Genomic DNA, 20,059 nt, shown 5'->3' with positions numbered 1-20,059 from the left:
CAAGAGGCGTTTGAAGCACGTGGCAGCGTCTGACGACAAAGCTGCACGAACAGCAAGGCTCGGGGTGCTTGCAGTAGGTGACCAGGAGAGCAGTCTTCGATTGAAAGAACGCCAGCGACAGAGGACCGACCACCTCTGTTCTAACGACGTAGCCGAATTAAGTTAATGTAGCTTACAAAATAAAATCATTGGCCAACCAGCCAAGGCCCAAAGAATGTTTTAAGCAATATTGCGCATCGCGCACACACAACAAAAAACACTAAACGGGAAACCTCGGTAACTAGCGCATGTCCAGGAGCATCTACGCTAGCAAAGTAGAACGCGCAAACACACCACACATTCCGGGCTTACATAGGTATAATATACAACTGCATTATATATTACAGGCACGCTGAATAGTGAGAAACAAATTTAACAATGCGGAATAAATAAATTGGAGGACGCTTAAGCTTCGCCTTTAAGAGCGGAACCCAACTGTGTGTGGCAGAGCTGCCAGGGAGTCCACGGAACGCCTTCGCCCGTTCGGTGCAACGCCATGCCCATGAAAGAAATGGCCCGGAGTCTCTAGCAGGCATCTGAAGAAAGCCCATCTGCCACCGAAAGATGCGAATGGGCTGCGGAAACGCTGATTCCTAAATTGGCCATTGTGCGTCTTCGTTGTGATTTTAGAGGAAAAGAAAGGCGTAGTAACTGCCTCACATACCAGTGGACACCTAAACCACGCCGTCAGGGAAGGGAGGAAGTTTGTAGTGACAGACAAAGGATATAATGGAGGTCTGCGTCCTTGTTGGCGTCGCATTTAACACAAGAGCACACGGACGCGATTTACATCAAAGGCGCTCGGGCGGTGCGAGCACCACGACATCGCAATGGTTGGCACCCGCACAAAACAGGACGCACGCAGGTCCGGCCACCCCTGCCTGCCCGTGTGCAAATCCCGAAGAGGTCGCGATGTGTTGCACCCACGCTGCCGCGCGCAGGGGCGGAACCGTCGTGTTATCACCGGGCGCAGCGTACGGACGAGTTGACGTCTTCAACGATTTCGTTTGCTGGTTCCCTAAATTGAAATCCACAACCCCTTTACGATGTCCGTCTACGTTATTAACTCCAGATTGGGGCAATTACCGAAGCCATCTACTACGGCGTCTCTCATAGCCTGAAACGCTTTTGAACGCCGAAATCCATCAACCCAAACTCAAACCGAACACGGTCATTATACCACCTATCATGCCTCACTGCAAGCTATTCGCATTTACTTCATCGCTATAACATAGATGGTGTCGCGTTAAAACAGCTCACGTGAGTAAATTAATATGCATTATAAAGAACAACGCGGTTTTTTTTGGGGTCCCGCTTCAACATTTGCACACTCATAATTATTCACGAGCGCATCAGTACAAGAAGACACTTCACGAAGTCAGAGACCACAACACATTCACTAAGTCCACTTTCTATTCAGTTCGAACCAACGAGCCTTCGTAGCGCGTTTACGCGTACTTACCTCGCAATCTGAGAAACCTTGGTTCCATTCCCAGTGTCTACGCGATTTTTTAAGGCGAAAGCCTTTATAAGCTCGTGAATCGCCAGCGGGGATGTTCGCGGAAACATGTCACACTATAGCTGTCAATCAAACTAATCACGTCAGCATACTAAAACTGAATAAAAAGCGAAAACCTTAAAAATTAATGAAAATAAAAACAATAAGAAAAAGGAAATTGACAAACATAGGTAATAGAAATAAACAAAAAATAAAAAATTGAAATGCCAAATAGAAAATAAAAATTACAGAAAAAATTTAAAAATACAACTACTACTGCTGCGGTGGAAAAAACCCGCGTTTTAGAAAGTTCCATGCGTTAGCATTGTCTGCGCGTAAGCAGACTTAAGTGCCCTCAGGAATTTTTTATATGGAGAATCTCGCGTTTCATGTAACAAAGCCAACGGCCCACAACGCCCACTTTTCTTCGAAACGAGCTTTTTAAAGCCATCGCGTTCTTAACTCCGAACGCAACGGCACAACCAGCTAGGGGCATGCAGCGTTCGAGGCAGATATAGCGCGCGCAGTACTCGAACGCAACAACGCCAAAAGACAGCTCGATCCAGGGGTTTAGTCAACGCACAACAAAGCTTTCGGACATAAAACAACCAAGGTCACATAGCAAAAAAGTGGCGGAAAGCTTTCAAATTTCAGGAAACACTAAACTGACTCGCAGTTCTCTTCGCTCGTGGCAGTCGGAGGAGCTCGGCGTCCGAAATTGGAAATGGGCACGAAATTAGGCAAAGTATTCTAAAAAGACATTCGAAATTTTTGTCACACGCCAGGTACCAGCGCGTTCTATTCACAGCTGTCCACGGTTTTTTTTTGTCAAGGCCAGCAAACATCAGCGCATCGCCCGAACGTTAGTCTGAAGACCGTGCAACTCTAAGCACAACCCTCACCTTATTCAGCTTAAACTTGCACAGCTTCGGTTCCCGCACAACTGCTATTTTTTATGAACTGCCAGCACTTACCTTTTTTTATGTCAAGCGTTCGTTCTAGTAACTTCTCCAAGCTGATACGCCCAGAAAGCTATTATACGTCAGAGGCAAGATGAACGTCTCGGTTACTGCATCGTTATAATAAGCAGACAGCGAGGTTTAAAAGTAACTCGATAACGCAGAGTTGAAATGCGAAGTTTAAGCAAGCATACCGAAAGCAACATTTAGGCTCCGTGCACTCTTCGAACGCTCAGTCTTAGCAGGTCTGAGAGTATTCTCCATCAAGATCAACAAAAGTTCCGACACCTGGGAAAGATTATGTAACTGAAAAATGCATTTTCACAATAATTAGAGGCTATCCCCCTCTTCTAAAACGTGCACAATTGACCCATTTGCTCGTTAAATTGCTTTTGCGAAGTCGCGCCTAAACGCATTCTACAACGCGGCCGGAAATTGCCAAACCCGTTGCGCCCGTATATATCATTCGAAAAAAAAACTTCCGATGTGCGGAATCGATCTGGATTTACAAATACCGAGGCAATACATCGCTACTGAGCTAAAATAGAGATCCAAATTGCGAAAGAGCGTGATTATTACTTGATACACCCCGCTTGAAACGCGTTGTCAGGCCTAACGACAGATCTCGAACTCAATTCATTAGAGAAAAAAAAATGGTTGCCAAATTCCTCAACACACCACTAACATAAAAATATCGTTGAGACAGATGTGAAATAAAAGCACGGGAAGATATTGCGAAGCAGCAAATAACAATACTCACGGACCTTTGTGTGTCCAGTATCTGAGCTGACGAAGAGTCGGCTGTCGCTCCAGGGAACTCTGTGCAGTGGCGTCTTCTCGCTCTCTGCTCTCTGCGCGGAATGGCTACACACGTGGGCGAATGTCACGTGATCATGCTCGCGTGCAATTGGCGCGCCTAAACAAAAAAAAAGACGCGTCTGACATTCGTCCTATCGTCGCACAGATGCGCGCCGGGACGCCGTTGTTTGGATTCCAGAAAAATTGAGATTTTAGAGGGAAATTACTGAATATTTCACGGCCGGTGGGTCCCTTGAGTGGCGGCATCATTTTTTTAAGCGAAAGCTTTCCCACGCCCCTCCGTAGCCCCTTCCCCGTGTGCGATTCGACCTTGAATCGATGAGAAACCACCTGACAGCTATGATGACAATCAGCCGCCGCCGAAACCGAGCGCTGGTCTGTTTCAAAAGCCCGTCGGGGTTCATTGTGCTCATTGACGTCGGCGTGGACAGCGTTCTAGGTTCCGATGAATTTGGGAGAAGTAATGGTGCATAACTGGCTTCCTTGCTCAGTGGACGCCACAATCGTGCTTTGAGGTACATGGCAGTGGTGAGGGTGATGTGGGCTGCATGCATTAGCGCCGAACACGCTATGGCAGACCTGCGTACTGCAGCAATAGGCCGCAGCGTTCATTGGGGGACGAACCTGTCGGAATCAGCCATTAATGCAACTGCCACCTGCCAGTCTGGCAGGGTGGGCGCGCTGCTTATTCATTGCGCGGAACGCACTCATCGTTACAGACACCCGAGACACGTCAACTTACCCGATGCACCAGAGGAAATTGGAAATTAAACATTTTTTTTTGAGGAATGAAAATGGTGCAGTAATGATCTCACATAAGTAGGTGCACACCCGAACCGCGCCATAAGGAACGAATCAAGGAGGGAGAGAAAGAAGAAAGCGAGAAAGTGGTGCCGTATTGAAGGTCTCCGGGAGAATGAAAATGAAAATTGGTTTTTGGGAAAGGAAATGGTACAGTATGTTTCACATATCGGCGGATACCTGAACCGCTTCGTAAAAGAAGAGATAAAGAAAATGAACGGAGAAAGGAGGAAAGTCGTCGCCACGGCCGTGCGCCTGCTCCACCGTCGTAGCCACGTGTGACGTCACGCAGAATAGCGGTTGTTCACGAAAGAACAAGGCGCCGACCAAAAGAAAAGATGGGATGACGTTTCGGCTCCCCACGGGAGCCTTGTTCACAATGAACAATAACGTAGCTTCGTCCTTTATTTATACACGGCGCATGAGCGACCCCCGACACCTGACGTGTATTGGGTCAATTTCCCGTCATTTCGATTGAGCGTGTGCGCTGTCGTCTGAATAATCAGTGATTCCAGATAGAGCCGTGACTTGCTGTCCCTTTCTTCGCTGTTCTTTGGGCCCCTTGGGCCCCCGCACGGCTCCACTGCACTCAAATGTTCATGTCCCGGAGGCTCATAACGCTGGCAGCCGGCCTGTGGCGATGGTTTGCTTGGCCGGGTCCTCGGAGCGCAGTAGGGTCTCCCAAGCCTCCCAAGTGGTAAGGTGCTCCAGACCTCGCGGAGGAGGATCCGCCGGGCAGAGGAAAAGGACATAATCGAGAGTGGCTTTGGAGTGGTGGCAGAGGGTACAGGAGGGGTTTGTGTGGACTTGGTGATAGCGCGTGCGTATATAAGGGGAGGGTAAGGTGCGTGTGTGGAGCAGCCTCTAAAATGTCTGTTGATAATTGTCGAGGGAGGGGTGGGGTGAAGTGTACAGCCGACGCTCGGCTTTGCAGGCCTGTGTCAGTTCACTGAAGGAACGCATGCGCTCCCGTGAGAACCTCAGATCGGAGGCCGCCGATGCCCGGTTGAGAGAACCTCGGGCTAAAGCGTTGGCAGCCTCGTTTCCGCGATTCCCGGATTGGGCAGGCACCCATATGAGCTCCATGTGGCCGGGCGGGTGTGCGGCGAGGGAGTTCAATATGCGAAATGCAGGGACGTGAACTCTCCCGCGGGCGAAATTTATTATGGTAGTTTTAGAGTCCGATATTATATACCGGGCCTCCGTGCGCCTGATGGCTAGGACAATAGCGGCCTCTTCAGCCTCCTCCGAAGTGGCAGTGGGAGATATGTGAAGGGTAGCAATCGGTTGTAGGGAGGGGTTTGTGATGGCTACAACCGCGTCCTCGCCCGTGCATGCGGCATCCACCCAAACGGCATCCGGTTCCATGCCATAGTGTTTGTGGAGCGCCCGTGCGCGAGCTCTGCGGCGGGGTTCGTGGTAGGTGGGGTGCATGTTTTTAGGGAGAGGTTTATTAAGTAGTTCGCGGTAAATGTGGTGGGGGACCGGGAGCTGTGTGGGATCCGTGGCTGGTATCCTGATGCCGAGGCTGTGCAGGATGTGTCTGCCGGTGGTGGTTCTCGCGAGACGTATGTATTGTGTCTGTCGGTGGGCCTCGATAAGCTCACTTATCGTGTTGTGTAGAGCTAGCTGGAGGAGTTTTTCGGTTGAGGTATTTAGGGATAGGTGTAGTGCTGTTTTAATTGCTGTTCGGATCATGGCATCGAGGGTGGAGATTTCTGTGGCCTGGAGTTTCAGGTAGGCAAGTGTGAAGAGAAAGCGGCTGAATACGAAGGCATGAATTAGACGACATAGGTCCTGCTCCTTCATGCCCCGGTGGTGTCCAGAAACTGTTCGGATTAGGTGGGATATCGACACCGCCGTCTGCTTGAGTTTCTGGATGGTGAGAATATTTTTCCCGTTGTTCTGGAAGTGGAGGCCCAGTACCCGGAGAGTGTGTACCTCCGGGATGTACCTGTTTTCCAGTTTCACGGTTATGGGGGCTGTGGGGCAGTTTCGGGTTGTGGGGCAGAGAATGAGGAGCTCCGACTTCTCCGGAGAGCATGAGAGTCCGATACTCCGCGCATGTGTATGGGTGAGTGTAGCTGCCGACTGCAGGGTATTCTCTATGTCTCCATCACTGCCATGAGTGGTCCATAGAGTGATATCATTAGCATAGAGTGTATGCTGAAGGTGAGGGATAGTTTGTAGTTTGCGGGCAAGGGGGATGAGTGTGAAATTTAAGATGAAAGGGGAGAGGACAGATCCCTGGGGGGGTGTCAACCCCTTTAAGGGTGTATGGATGGGATGTGTGGAGACCGAAGTGAATTTCGGCCGTGCCGTTAGTAAGGAATGCTTGACTATAGGTGTAAATACGTTCACCTATGTTCAAGGGGGAGAGCGCCACCGTGATCTATTTATGGTCTAGGCGATCAAAGGCCTTAGAGAGATCCAAGGCGAGGACAGCTTTTGTTTGGCCCGGTATGAGGAGTCAAAAATATACTGTGTGAGCTGGAGCATGGCGTCCTGGGCCGAGAGGTGGGGACGGAAGCCCACCATGCTCTGCAGATAGAGGTCTTGCTCCGTCATGTGTTGGGTGAGTCGGGCGAGTGCGACATGCTCCAAAAGCTTGCCCAGACATGATGTTAGTGAGATGGGACGAAGATTTGCAGGTGTAAGGGGCTTGTGGGGCTTGGGTATGAATAAGATTTAGGCGTGACGCCAGGATTGCGGAAGGGTGCCCTCCTGCCAGCATCTGTTGAAGTACCCCGTGAGCTGGGCAATCGACCGATCGTGCAAATTGCGGAGCATGCTTTATGAGATACGGTCACCTCCTGGAGTGGAGTTAGAGCGGAGAGTCAGGAGGGCCGCTCTGACTTCTGCTTCCGTAATCTCCGCGTCGAGATTGGCATTCGGGTTGCCGGCATAGGGGGCAGTTGGTTTGAGGTACCGGGAGTTGTATGTGTGTTCCTAAGTATGTCGATGAGTGCGTCGGGAGAAAGGTCGGTCCTGTGTATAAGGCGTGTGACGTGGTGTTATGTGGCTGTTTTGGATTGCGTGGGGACATTTAAGTGACGGAGGAGTTGCCAACTGCGGTTGGAGGACAGATTGCCAGCCATACGGCCGCAAATTTGCCCCCAGTTGGATCGGCAGAGCTCCTCAGAGTTCTCAGCAATTTGTGTTTTCAGTGCGGCTAGCTGCTTTTTAAGGGTCTGATTGAGCTTTTTCCCTTTCCAGCGCTCTAGGATGCTATGGTGGGCCTCCCATAGGTGGGTCAGGCGAGTGTCGAGGGTGGGCGTATCTCGTGTGGTGTCAAGCGTTCGAGTATGTGCGGCGACATCGTTGATGAGTGATGCCACCCACTGGTGGATGTCTGTAATGGGGGCGTCAGGAAGGGCCGCCCGTGCGGCGCGGACCGAATTCCAGTTGGTGAGTTTGTGTGTTAGGTGAAGGGTCGTTCTTTGTACGGTACTGCAACGGAGAGGATGTAAATATCGCTCCCTAATGTGTGATGTGTTGTGTTCCACGTAATACCCGCAAGGTTGTGGCTCAGTGTCAAGTCCGGGCTGGTGTGCGCGCTGACACTGTTGCCAATTCTCGTGGGAGTGTTAAACTTGTGTATTGTGAGGCGGAGTTGTACAAAGGACCAGAGTCGCCTTCCGCGTCCCGTGATGGTGCGGTAGCCCAGTCAGTATTCTGACTGTTGAAGTCCTTTCCGATAATCAAAGGATCCTTGCCTGCAAGACGATGGGGATCGCGCAGTAGCGTTTCCAATGAAGCCATCGGATGAGACGGTGTGTGATATATATTTGCAATTAAAATAGATGGCGTGGAGTGTGCATCTGGTATGCCTTCTGTGATCACGCATTTACTGTGATCATGCACTGACATCGCACAGCACACAGGCGCCTATGTGTTTTGCCTCTATCGAAACGCTGCCGCCGCGGTCGGATTCGAACCCGTAGACCTTTTCACTTTTACCTTTTTGAGCGCTGTTATATTTCTTTTAGGCTGTGCCAGCAGCGTTCTGATTAAAGGATTTCATCTAGGCATTAACCACGCATACGCATCACATGCAGTCCAAGGCGCAGGCGCTCTATCAACCGGTAAAAAGTGGAAACGTCTGTACGCTCGCCCCGCCGCGGTGGTTCAGTGGTTAACGCGCTCGTCTACACCGGAGGCTTAGAGTTGGAGCCCCACCGCGGCGGCCGCGTTTCGATGGAGGCGAAGCGCTAAGACGCCCGTGTGCTGTACGATGTCAGTGCATTAAAAATCCCCAGGTGGTCGAAATTATTCCAGAGACCTCCACTACGGCACCTCTTTCTTCTTTCAGTTCCTGCTTAATCGCTTCCCAAACGGCGCAGATCAGGTGTCCGTCGATATGTGACACATATTGCGCCATTTCCTTCCCTCAAAAACCGCCAATATACGCAGAACGCTCGCGATTAGCGGTTGCGGTCGTCGATTCGAGTGGCGGGAGGTATATTTTCAAACCAGAACTCAGTGGTTCCCGGCACACATGGGAGAAGTATCGAAGATATATCGCAACCGAAACGAGACGACACAAGCCAAGGCGAGCAAGCTCGCGAACCGCGCCGGCGACCGTCGTCCATGCGACAGCACCAACTACAACGAAATTACCAACGCTCTCTGCCAGGCCCGCCGAACCTTCCCTCCGTCCAGCGACAATCTGGACTGGGCGCGCGCGGTAGCGCTCAGACAACTGCAGACGATCACATACCCCAACTCGGAACGATACCACAGGCTCTACTCCTGCACATACCCAACAACTATATGTAAGGTCTGCCACACGGATATCACAACTTTAACCAACATGCTCTGGGACCGTAGCAATAACCCGCATGGTGCAAACTCCGGAACCTTGCCGCCACGGTGGGCCGCTGCCTTGCGCTCCCCCGGCCTCGGCGACCAACTCTGGGCCGTCCAGCAGGCCTGTGAGGCGACTCCGAGGCAACTTTTCGACGTCCCCACGCGGGAAACCTCAGGCGCCGTTTTGGAAAGCTCTGCAGGACCTCAAATAAAGTTGTTACCAACCAACAAATCTACACTACTCACCTTCTTCATCCTTTCTTCTTTCACTCCCTCCTTTATCCCTTCCCTTACGGCGCGGTTCACGTTCCCACCGATATGTGAGACAGATACCGCCCCGTTTTCTTTCCTCAAAAACAATTTTTTATTTTCTGTGCGCTCGGTTGTTCCGATTTCTTCTTCAGCAGCTCTAGACATGGAGGAAAAACGCTAAGGCGCCCGGTTGCTGTGCGATGTCAGTGCACGTTAAAGATCCCCTGATGGTCGAAATTATTCCGGAGCCCCCACTACGGCACCTCTCTGTTCCTTTGTTCTTTCACTCCCTCCTTTACCCTTCCCTTACGGCGCGGTTCACGTTCCCACCGATATGTGAGACAGATACCGCCCCGTTTTCTTTCCTCAAAAACAAATTTTTATTTTCTGTGCGCTCGGTTGTTCTGATTTCTTCTTCAGCAGCTCTAGACATGGAGGAAAAACGCTAAGGCGCCCGTGTGCTGTGCGATGCAAGTGCACGTTAAAGATCCCCAGGTGGTCGAAATTATTCCGGAGCCCCCACTACGGCACCTCTCTCTTCCTTTCTTCTTTCACTCCCTCCTTTACCCTTCCTTTACGGCGCGGTTCAGGTGTCCAACGATATAAGAGACAGATACTGCGCCATTTCCTTTCCCCCAACAAACCAATTATTATTAAAGCTCTAGACTTGCAGTGCTGTTAGCTCTTCGTGCGTTCCTCTCTTGTTTGATGGCTTGTGCTAAAATTTATGCGACGATTTCGCCGTCTTAATCAACGCCGGGTGACTCTTTTGGCCTGTGCTGTCTGCAACGAGTAGCAGTACCGGAGCTTGAAGCCGGCGAGGAGAAAAAGATTGTCTCAACTAAGAGCTCGCAAGGATATCTATGCCTTCTGCGCCTTGGAAGACATGGAGTACGATAGTAGATGCACCAAGGTCATGAACTGACACCCAAAAATAATGCTCAGCAGGATTTAGAGCGCGTACGGGCCTGATGTCGCCGAGCTTGCCAGCATGCGTAAACAAGTTGCAGTGAGCTACACAACTCATACCGTTAAAGAGGTTTCGCGGTAGCGTCAGACTTGTATCCCTTCGACAAACAAACTTGCAGCCTCTCCTGAAGAGATGGTTCCTGGGCAAGTTAAGGAGGCCCGTATCAGCGCCATGGAGAACGTCCTTTCTGTTGATGTATTTAACCGGACAACCTTGGACACCCTAGAAGTTCCTATCGAGCTTCGGCAGTATATGCGGGGTTCATTTTGCGCCGACGGAAGTGCAACGGCAGCAGTGATTTCCAGCGTCGACGAGTACATTAAATGTTCACTTACGGAAGTTGCTGTAATCTAGTGTGCGCATAACTAGCATTAACCACTCTGCACGGTGGAGGTGTCTGGTACGGGTTTGAAGGGTAAAAATAGCCGCGTCATATATGGGTAGAACACGGGAGGCGCCGCGTCCTCTCGTGTATGCCAGCACCCTATGTAATGCCACAAATATCAGAGGCTTGCGCGTCAACGCCGCCTTTTGATGCGGGAATAGATGTCCAGCATGGGCCTCCGTGCAGGGTGGAAGCGCACAAGTGCTCGAATTGCGATGGAACACAGGAGGCAACCTTGACGGTCTGTGAAAAACATAGAGCAGAAATGAGAGTGTTAAATAAAACGGTAAGGGGTAGCTCATGGCGCAAGGGGTCCTTAAATCTGTCATCGCCGCAGAGCACGCACACGACAGCTGCACAATCGGCCACTGCAGACGTGTAAGCTACGCATGCGAAAATACATGCGCTTTTGAAAGCACGCAGACAAAGCAACCCGTCCAGTGCAGGGAACAAGTTGAAGGTACCAAATTTTGTCGAGTCTCCGCGCCGAGGAAGATCGCGGTTTCTAAACTCTAAAACTGATATGGGTATTACTATAGTGACCGACTACAAATCTCTAATTGCTGCTAGGCGCCTAACTCTAGTGTTTCAAAGTTAGTCAAAGAGCTTACTACTTAAGATGACTCATTGGTTTTCTGGTGTCCGCCAACACTGCACTTTACCGCAAAAGCCGTATTTTTATCTGAAGGCCTGATTTTCAAAATGTTTTAATGTGTTCGCTGAAACATCGGGCGCCTTATCGTTGTTTTTTTCTGTATAAACACGCAGCCACCGCGGTCGGGTTCGAACTCGGGTGTTCCGGATCAGTAGCCGAGCGCCGTAACCACTGAGACACCGCGGCGGGTACAATAAATCCGAGCTTTCAATTTTTAAAATACAACTTTCAGTTTTCTTTTTTCTTTCTTCTTTCCTTCCCTCCTTTATCCATTTCTTTACGTCGTGGTTCGGGTGTCCACCGAGATATATGTGAGGCAGTTACTGTGACATTTCCTTTCCTCAAAAACTAAACCAAACAAGTGAGCAGACGGCGTTCATAGAGTTCATTGGCCTTGACAACTTTGCTAAGGCCGCTCATTTTCACGAAAGGAAAGGCGCTCAACCGGCTCCATAGGTCTGTGGAGACCTCGATCTCGCTTTTATGCACGTGGCGTTGGTGTCCGACTATAAAATCCTGCTTTGATTGCGTTCCGCACACTGGATAGGGAGCGCGCCTGCCACCCTGGGAGGTGGCATGCAGTTAATGGTTGATCACGAGAGATTGATCGCCAAATGAACGCTGCGGCCCTGCTATTGCTGCAGTGCCGCATGCCAGCAACAACGCTGTCAGCGCTAATGCATTCAGGACACATCTCTCTCTCCCCACCGCCCCATGTATCAAAGCAGGAATGAGGCGACCGTATATCCAGGGTGCCAGATATGCGCCCTTTCTTTGCTCAAAGCCATCGCCGTCTAGAACATTGTCAACGCCAATGAACAGAGGGAACGCTGAAGTCTTTCGCTTTGTATGTCCTGGATTAGCTGAGCTTATCCGCATTAATTTTTTTCTGGTTGCAGAGGAACAGACACTCCACAAATGTTGCCGCTTCCGGTTTTCACTACGGGGTGTAGGCCACCGTCTCCGCTTCAGACCACCGTATATCAGAAAGGACGCGGAAAAGGCGACCGGTAATAGTTATATGCTAACTGATGCGGCCGCTGTCTGCGCAGCGCTCGTAGCGCGTTTGGAGTAAATCCTAGCGAAGATATTCGTCGGTAAACGCAGTTGTAGTGCTCGTGACCAGCCTCTCAGCAATGGCAGCACATAGGGCGATGAGCCGCAGTGTGCGACACGTCGCTTTTGCGTGGACCGGCACGACGATTGGCTGCTGCGTATGCCATTCAATATTGAAAATTGCTTTTGAAGGATAGAAATGGCGCAGCAACGCTGTCATATTTTGGTCGACACCCAAACCGCGCTATAAGGAAAATTATAAGGGAGGAACTAAGAGAAGAAAGGAAGAAAGAGGTGTCGTAGTGGAGGGCTCCGGAATAATTTCGACTAAAGGGGGATCTTTAACGAGCACTGACATCGCAAAGCACACCGGCGCCTTTTGCGTTTCGCCTCCATCGAAACTCGGCCGCCGTGGTGGTTCCAACCCATAGCTTTTTGGCATCCATAAAACAGTGCATTACAAATTCAAACATAAACACGAGAAACACAGACAAAAGACTTTCTATAAACATCAATTCTTGACCCATAACCTTCCTGTTGCGCTCAACAAATACTATTCTATTCAAGAACACAGTGTCAAGCAGCAGCATTCCTATTTTGCTAATAAAATACTTCTATTGCTATTTTTGTTTTGTTAGCATTATTCCATATTTAGTTGCACATTTATGTTACAACTCGTTTGTTTTGCTTTGTGTGAGATCCTTTTTTCGTGATATGCATCATGTATGCTAAATGCTGTGTGTATGCTATGGAAATAGTATAGATCAGTTTCATTTGTGAACATCTTGGGTGAATGTTTATCCCTTTTTTGTAAACGCACTCTAGTGGCATGTATTGAGTCTCCTGGGCCTAGTCAAGCTGACAGCTTTTAAGCTCAGGAGACCTTTCCTATTTCTGGAAAACATGAAATTTGTATGTATGTATATATACTTCGGCTCTGTAGACGAGTGCCCTAAGCAGGCAGCTGCCGCGGCGGGTATACCGTGGCCTGTGGCGGTTTCGGTTAATAACAATAATAATAATTGGTTTCTGGGGAAAGGAAATGGCGCAGTATCTGTCTCATATATCGTTGGACACCTGAACCACGCCGTAAGGGAAGGGATAAAGGAGGGAGTCAAAGAAGAAAAGAAGGAGAGGTGCCGTAGTGGATGGCTCCGGAATAATTTCGACCACCTTGGGATCTTTAACGTGCATTGACATCGCACAGCACACGGGCGCCTTAGCGTTTTTCCTCCATAAAAACGCAGCCGCCGCGGTCGGGATCGAACCCGGGAACTCCGGATCAGTAGTCGAGCGCCCTAACCACTGAGCCACCGCGGCAGGTGTGTTTCGGTTGGAGAAGTTCGGGTTGCGTTAGCGCCTGCTGCACATCTTTACGAATAAAGTACGACAAGGATCAAAACTTCGGCGGCTGTGCCATCGAAGAGAGCTCCTCGCGTGCTACGGCCCGTTAGACAACGAAGATTTAGCTCTTGATGCCCCTCGTCAGATCACGGAGTTTTAGTGCGAAATCACTACTTCACGACGTCAAACTGGCTGACCGAATTTTTATTTCGCTTTACCTTAGGAAGACCATAAATAAATGAAATAAACATTGCCCCACTGCGATTAGAACTCTCCGAGGACGACATCACCGATCATGGCAGAAGCACAAGAGTATGCACAACACCTCTCTCAACAGAATTGGCAGGAAATTTGCGACTCACAACGCGGCACGCTGGGGACCTCCCGCACCTGGGCGATCCTCCGCAGCCTCGTCGATCCGCAAACATTGCGGTCTGCCTCAAACCGTACGCTCAAGAAAATCGCCCATCTGTACCCCGGAGACGACGCGGCCCTCCTCACCGCCCTCAAAGCCAAATACATCGGTGCCCCTCATCCTCCCAGCACAATCTCGTACACGGGAGGACCAAATGAGAGGCTGGACGCCTCCATCACCACTGCCGAGGTTTACGCCGCGGCTCGATCTCCCACACGCGTGTTGCGTGTGGGACAAGATCAGCAGCTGGCGCGGACAAGATCACAAATGGGATGATTTGAAACCTGGGCAAGTCCCAGAACGAGGTCCTCACTACCTACATAAATGACACCCTATGGGAGGCGGGAGAACTCCCTGCAGAGTGGAAACACTCCGAAATCGTGACTATCCCAAAACCAGGCAAACCACCAAGCCTGGAAGCATTATGACCCATCTCCCTCACCTCTTGCCTGGGCAAACTATACGAGCGCGTTATCCAGACCCACCTCCAAAACTACATAGAGCACAACAACCTCTTTCCACCCACTATGATTGGTTTCAGGAAAGGTCTTTCTACGCAAAACGCTTTCCTCCTTCTCAAGGAAGAAGTACTCAGTAACATCCCGAGAGGCGGCGAGCACCTAATTATGGCACTTAATCTGAAAGGCGCTTTTGGCAACGTTTCTCACGACGCCATCTTGAAAGAGCTCAACACCCTCGATTGCGGACCCAAGACCTTCAACTACGTCAAAAACTTTCTCAGCAACCGCACGGCCACGATTATCATGGGAGATGTCCGCTCCGGCACAGAGCAGACACCCAACAAAGGCACTCCCCAAGGCTCTATTATTTCTCCTCTCCTCTTCAATATAGCTATGATCGGCATGGCAAAAGCACTCGAGGCTATTCAAGGCATCGGCTATACTATCTACGCTTATGATATTACCATCTGGTCCACCTGGGGTTCCCTTGCCGACAAAGCAAACAGCCTACAAGAGGCAGTCAATTGCGTAGGAAGACAAGCAGCAAATTTCGGCCTCCGCTGCGCACCCGAAAAATCCGAGATTATCCGCATTCAGGGCTATGCCTACAAATCTCCCGGCGACGTCGAGGTTTACCTCGAAGGCACGAGAATAAAGGAAGTCCCTCTTATCCGCATCCTGGGCCTTTGGCTTCAGAGCGACAGGAAAGCCAACCACACGTTACAGCGTCTCCGGACAACTGCCCTCCAGATCTCCTGCATGATTCGGCGCATCACTCGCAACCGAAAAGGCATGAGAGAGGAGGATACAATTCGACTGATACAGGCTCTAGTTATGAGCCGCCTGTCATACGGTCTCCCATTCCAACCACTTCTGGGGAATGAGCGAGACAAAGCAGATGCCATCATCCGTACCGCCTACAAACATGCGTTAGGCCTCCCGATGTACACGGCCAACTGCCACCTCGAGGACTTGGGACTGACCAACACAATAGAAGAAATTCGAGAAGCCGTCCTAGCATCGCAAAAGGAACGCCTCCTCACCACCAAAGCTGGACGCGCAATCTTGGAAAGAGTGGGTTCCCCGGCTGATATACGCGCCGTCCAGGACAACCGAGACCTACCCTCAACTATGCGAACTCGTGTGTATGTAGCTCCACTCCCGAAGAACATGCACTCGGACTCACAAAAGGGACGACGAAAGGCGCGAGTGGACTATCTGCGCCGCACACATCGACAGGCACAAAATGCTGTATACGTCGACGCAGTCATGTACCTTGATTCAACAAACGCGGTGGCGGTCGTCTTGGACACCAATTTCAAGGAAATCGCCAGCGCCTCCCTACGAAACTGCCCTCCCACAGTAGCAGAAACTGCTGCAATTGCCCTCGCAATCCAGCACGGTGATGCTACGGGAAATCAGTTAAAATTATTACCGACTCCCAGTCCGCGTTTCGCCTCTTCCTCTCTGGCAGACTTCCACATTCCGTCGCTCCCATTCTGACTACCCCGCAAGTTCAAAATTCCACATGCAAGCACCAAATCACATGGACTCCTGGGCACGAGGGGCTCGAGGGAAACGAGGCCGCGGACAGACTAGCTCGAGGATATACTAACCGAGCGACTAACCTCCCCGACCTCTCCCCTCTCCTCTCTACATACGGCGAGCGCCTCCTCCTTCTCCGAACACAAAGGCAAGTCTATCCCCCACCACCCCGTAAGCTAACGGCGGCAGAGGCGAGGGAATGACGACAACTACAGACGAACACCTTTTCTAACCTACACAAGTACCACATCATCTTCCCAGACATATGACAGCATCTGCCCCTTGTGTGGCGGAATTCCAACAACATATGTAACATGGGGTGCTCCGGTCCCAAGCCCCCCGAACTAGACAAACATCACTCCGAGGAACAGTGGGAGTCTCCCCTACTCATCTCTGACTTGGCGACGCAGCGAAAGCTGATATCCCAAGCAAAAGCAACTGCGGTGGACATTGGGGTCATGAAATAAGGCCTCCACCCAAAATCTGTATTTTCGCCTCTCTATCCTACCTTTTTGGAATAAATGTTTTCTACTACTACTCTCCGAGGACGCGAAAAGATCGGCGCATCTGGCGCAGTGCACGAAAGCACTGTGATATCGGCGCAGCCGATCACGCCTAAAGGATAAGTTGAGGCGCGATCGCACACGCATGTGATCAACACACACGCACACACACACGCAGACATACAGACAGGGAGACTTGCAGAACACTCTCGCGCTGAGCATTGCACATCATATTCTTCGTCAATACTATTGTCAACCTAATATTGCGGTCGTGACAGATGTTCGCGGCATGCGTTGGCATGGACAGTGTTGTAGCAGTAACACGGCACATAGAGCATGCGCGTTAGTGTCGACATTGCTGCATGAACGCGGCATTTTATAAATGGCAAATTGGCACGATGGTGAAAAATCTCATGACGAGCATAACTGGCTCCATAGGTTTGTGGACACCTGTGGGCTGTGGACACCTCGATCGTGCTTTCAGGTATGTGACGATGGGGCCCACCTGCAAAGAACCATGCTTTCCCACAATGTTTCGTACTTAACAATACTAAACCACCAAACTACCAGTAATTTGTTGCCTAAATTTGCAGGATTATGTAAATTCAACTATCACGCACTTTTATTTCAGACAAATCCGGCTTCCACTCCTTCTTTTCCTGGCAGGTGGCACACCGTCGGAACCAAGCTGGCCGTAGGGTGCCTAAAGGCACCCAAACTGACGACTGGGGTATTCAGAAAGATCGCACTGACTGTGCGACAATGCGCCAAACTTCTTGGAAGCCAGTCGCAGTTCGTCTGCGATGACAGCCACGCGAATTGCTATCGCGAAACGGCTCATATACACTGCGCTGCGTTGACAATCGGTCTATGTGAAGCGGGCTTTCGGTATCGAAAATGAAAATTTGTTTTTGAGGAAAGGAAATGAAGCAGTAACTGTCTCGCCTATCACGGCGGGCACCCGGATCGCGCTGTAAGGGAAGGGATAAATGAGGAAAGGACAGAAGAAAGGTAGAGGTGCCGTAATGAAGGCCTCCTGAAAAATTTCGACCACCTGGGGTTCTTTAACGCATAGGAGTCTTGCGTTTCGCCTCCATAGAGAATGGGAGTTTTGAAGTAGAATGCCGACCCGGCATGAAAAGCGCGCAGGGCAGCTAACACAAGCGGCCATGCATCTTTCTTGGTGTTCCAAATTTTGGCACGAACAAATGAAAACTTCAGCGTGGTTAAGTTTTAGGCGGCTTTTGAACACTTCACTTTCCTATCTCATTAAGCACCAGAGCTACAGGTATCATGCAATACAGTAACACTACACAACACGAAGCGAAGAGCCCAGCCACGCAATGTTTGCATAGACAGCAGCCAGGAAGCTAGAGTAATTGTCAAATGACAATGCTACATCAATGAAGCGCAAGTGTTCAAGCTTGAAACTTAGTATGAATTTTATTGAACACACTGTAAGTTACATCCAAAAGAAACTGTTTGTCCAAATCATCAGAAGTGCACAAAAGTAAATTCAAGCTGGGTAACTGCTACATATGTATGATATCCCAAATAAGAAAATAACATCATGCAAGAAGCAGTTCACTGACATAAGCCCAACTTCTTTTGATACCAGTTAAACAACCTTCAATGCTTTTACACAGGAAAAAGTGAAAGCTACACACATGACCTCACACTGCACCCGATATAACACAAACTCGGTAACTGCCAAGCTTGTTAAAACTTCGGAAAGCACATGAAAAATTACGCCATACATCCTTCAATGAAATAATGCACACCTTCTATAAATCACGTAACTGCAATTTTGGCATATTCCAATTCTAGTCAACACCCTTCTTTCCAAAGCAATTAGCATTTTTAAGTTCTTATAATCTGAGACTCTATTTCGCATACAATGCATGCGACTGAGGTTGGTTGCTTAGCTTCTAATTTTAATACCTAATGCTCAGAAAATCCCCTAAGCCAAAACTTTTTAGATCCCTATGTTACATAGCTGAGCTTCCATTGCCATCTGCCTGCTCCTCCAGACATACTTAGCCCTTTTGAGGCAAGAGCGTTGAAACCGATGTCGTAAACTAAGTCGTTAAGCTGAGACATCGGGGAAATGTCATTACATTAGAGATGTAGAAACCTGGAAGGATTCGGGGAGCTTTCTTGAGCATACCATAATGAAATTACGCAACTATCCAAGCCAGACCAGCAGCACTGTTTTTCATAAAGATGTTTGCAGTCGCAATTCAAATCAAAATATCTAAAGACAATGTACATCTATGCAGGATAATTCATTGCCCACATGCTGCATGAAAAAAACTCCAAGCCAAGCAATTTCAGTTCCTTAGACTGCTTAATGTAGCACGATTCTTTATTTTGAAGGCCGAGCTTCCGCTGCCATCTGCCTATTTACTCTCACACATGAAGTTAACCCTCTTGAGTGCATGAGTGTTCCAAATGGTCCCTTCAACTATGAGACTAAGCAAAGCAGCAATCAGAGAAATGGGATTTGTTGTCACATTCTCATGCAGGAACTCGCAGGCTTCAGGGGGCTTTATTTACAAAATGGTAATGGCACAATTTCTTCAACCAAATCAGTTTCAGTGAAGTTTTTGTGACATTTACAAAAACAAACTTCCAATACAAATTTAAAGCAAACTAACATTCAAAGACAACAGAACAAAAAATTGCGTTAACAACTTCTGAAAGCGAACCATATGAAAACATTGACATACAAAAAGTTTCAGTACAACTTCAAAGCAAACCTATGTCTAAAGACAATGCAAAAACAAAAAACCTGCTTGCACAACTTTTGAAAGCAAATAAACTGACAGCATTTTTTTAAGCCTGACCATATTTATTGGTCTTTCATTACATATAATGGAGGAGATAAGGCAAAAAGCTGCGTACGCAGCTTGACTAAGCCCTTATACCCTCAAAGGCAAACCAGTAGTGAACACAGACCGAACACCGATCAGAAACTAGTAACAAGGAATAATGAAGACAATAGTTACAAATGTACAATAGATTCAAGTATCTGCGCAAAAGAAAAACAAATTTCGGTTAGGAGCAAACACAAAATGCAGTGATAGGCCAAGTCTACAATGTACACAATCAAGAAATTATGGGTACGGAAGGAGCATGAGTAGCACAGCATATTATGACGTGAAGCAATGAAGGTACATAAAAATGTCTAGCACATCATTTGACATAGGAAAACAAAGGAAAAAACGGTTAGGTTCTTACTTGCTGAGCATTAAAAATAGCGATAAGGACAAAAGAATGGTACAGCTGCACATTGCTTAAGATATAAAACTAATAAGGACATTACAAAAATAGTGTCATGAATTATCATGAAGTTTTAACACGAATTCAAAGCAAAGCAACATGTAAAGACAACACAACAAACAAAAAAGTTGCTACGGCAAATTTGGAAAGCAAACCAAGTACTGACAAGAAAAGGCACACAATGAAGGGAAAAAGAAAAGCAAGAAATTAGAAAGTAAACCATTGGTGGAAAGAAAAGTGTTCCCCAATTTGTTGTGACATAAAGC

This window comes from Amblyomma americanum, chromosome 1 (assembly GCF_052857255.1).
Source record: "Amblyomma americanum isolate KBUSLIRL-KWMA chromosome 1, ASM5285725v1, whole genome shotgun sequence".
Taxonomy (NCBI): Eukaryota; Metazoa; Arthropoda; class Arachnida; order Ixodida; family Ixodidae; genus Amblyomma; species Amblyomma americanum.
This window is presented reverse-complemented; position numbering follows the sequence as displayed.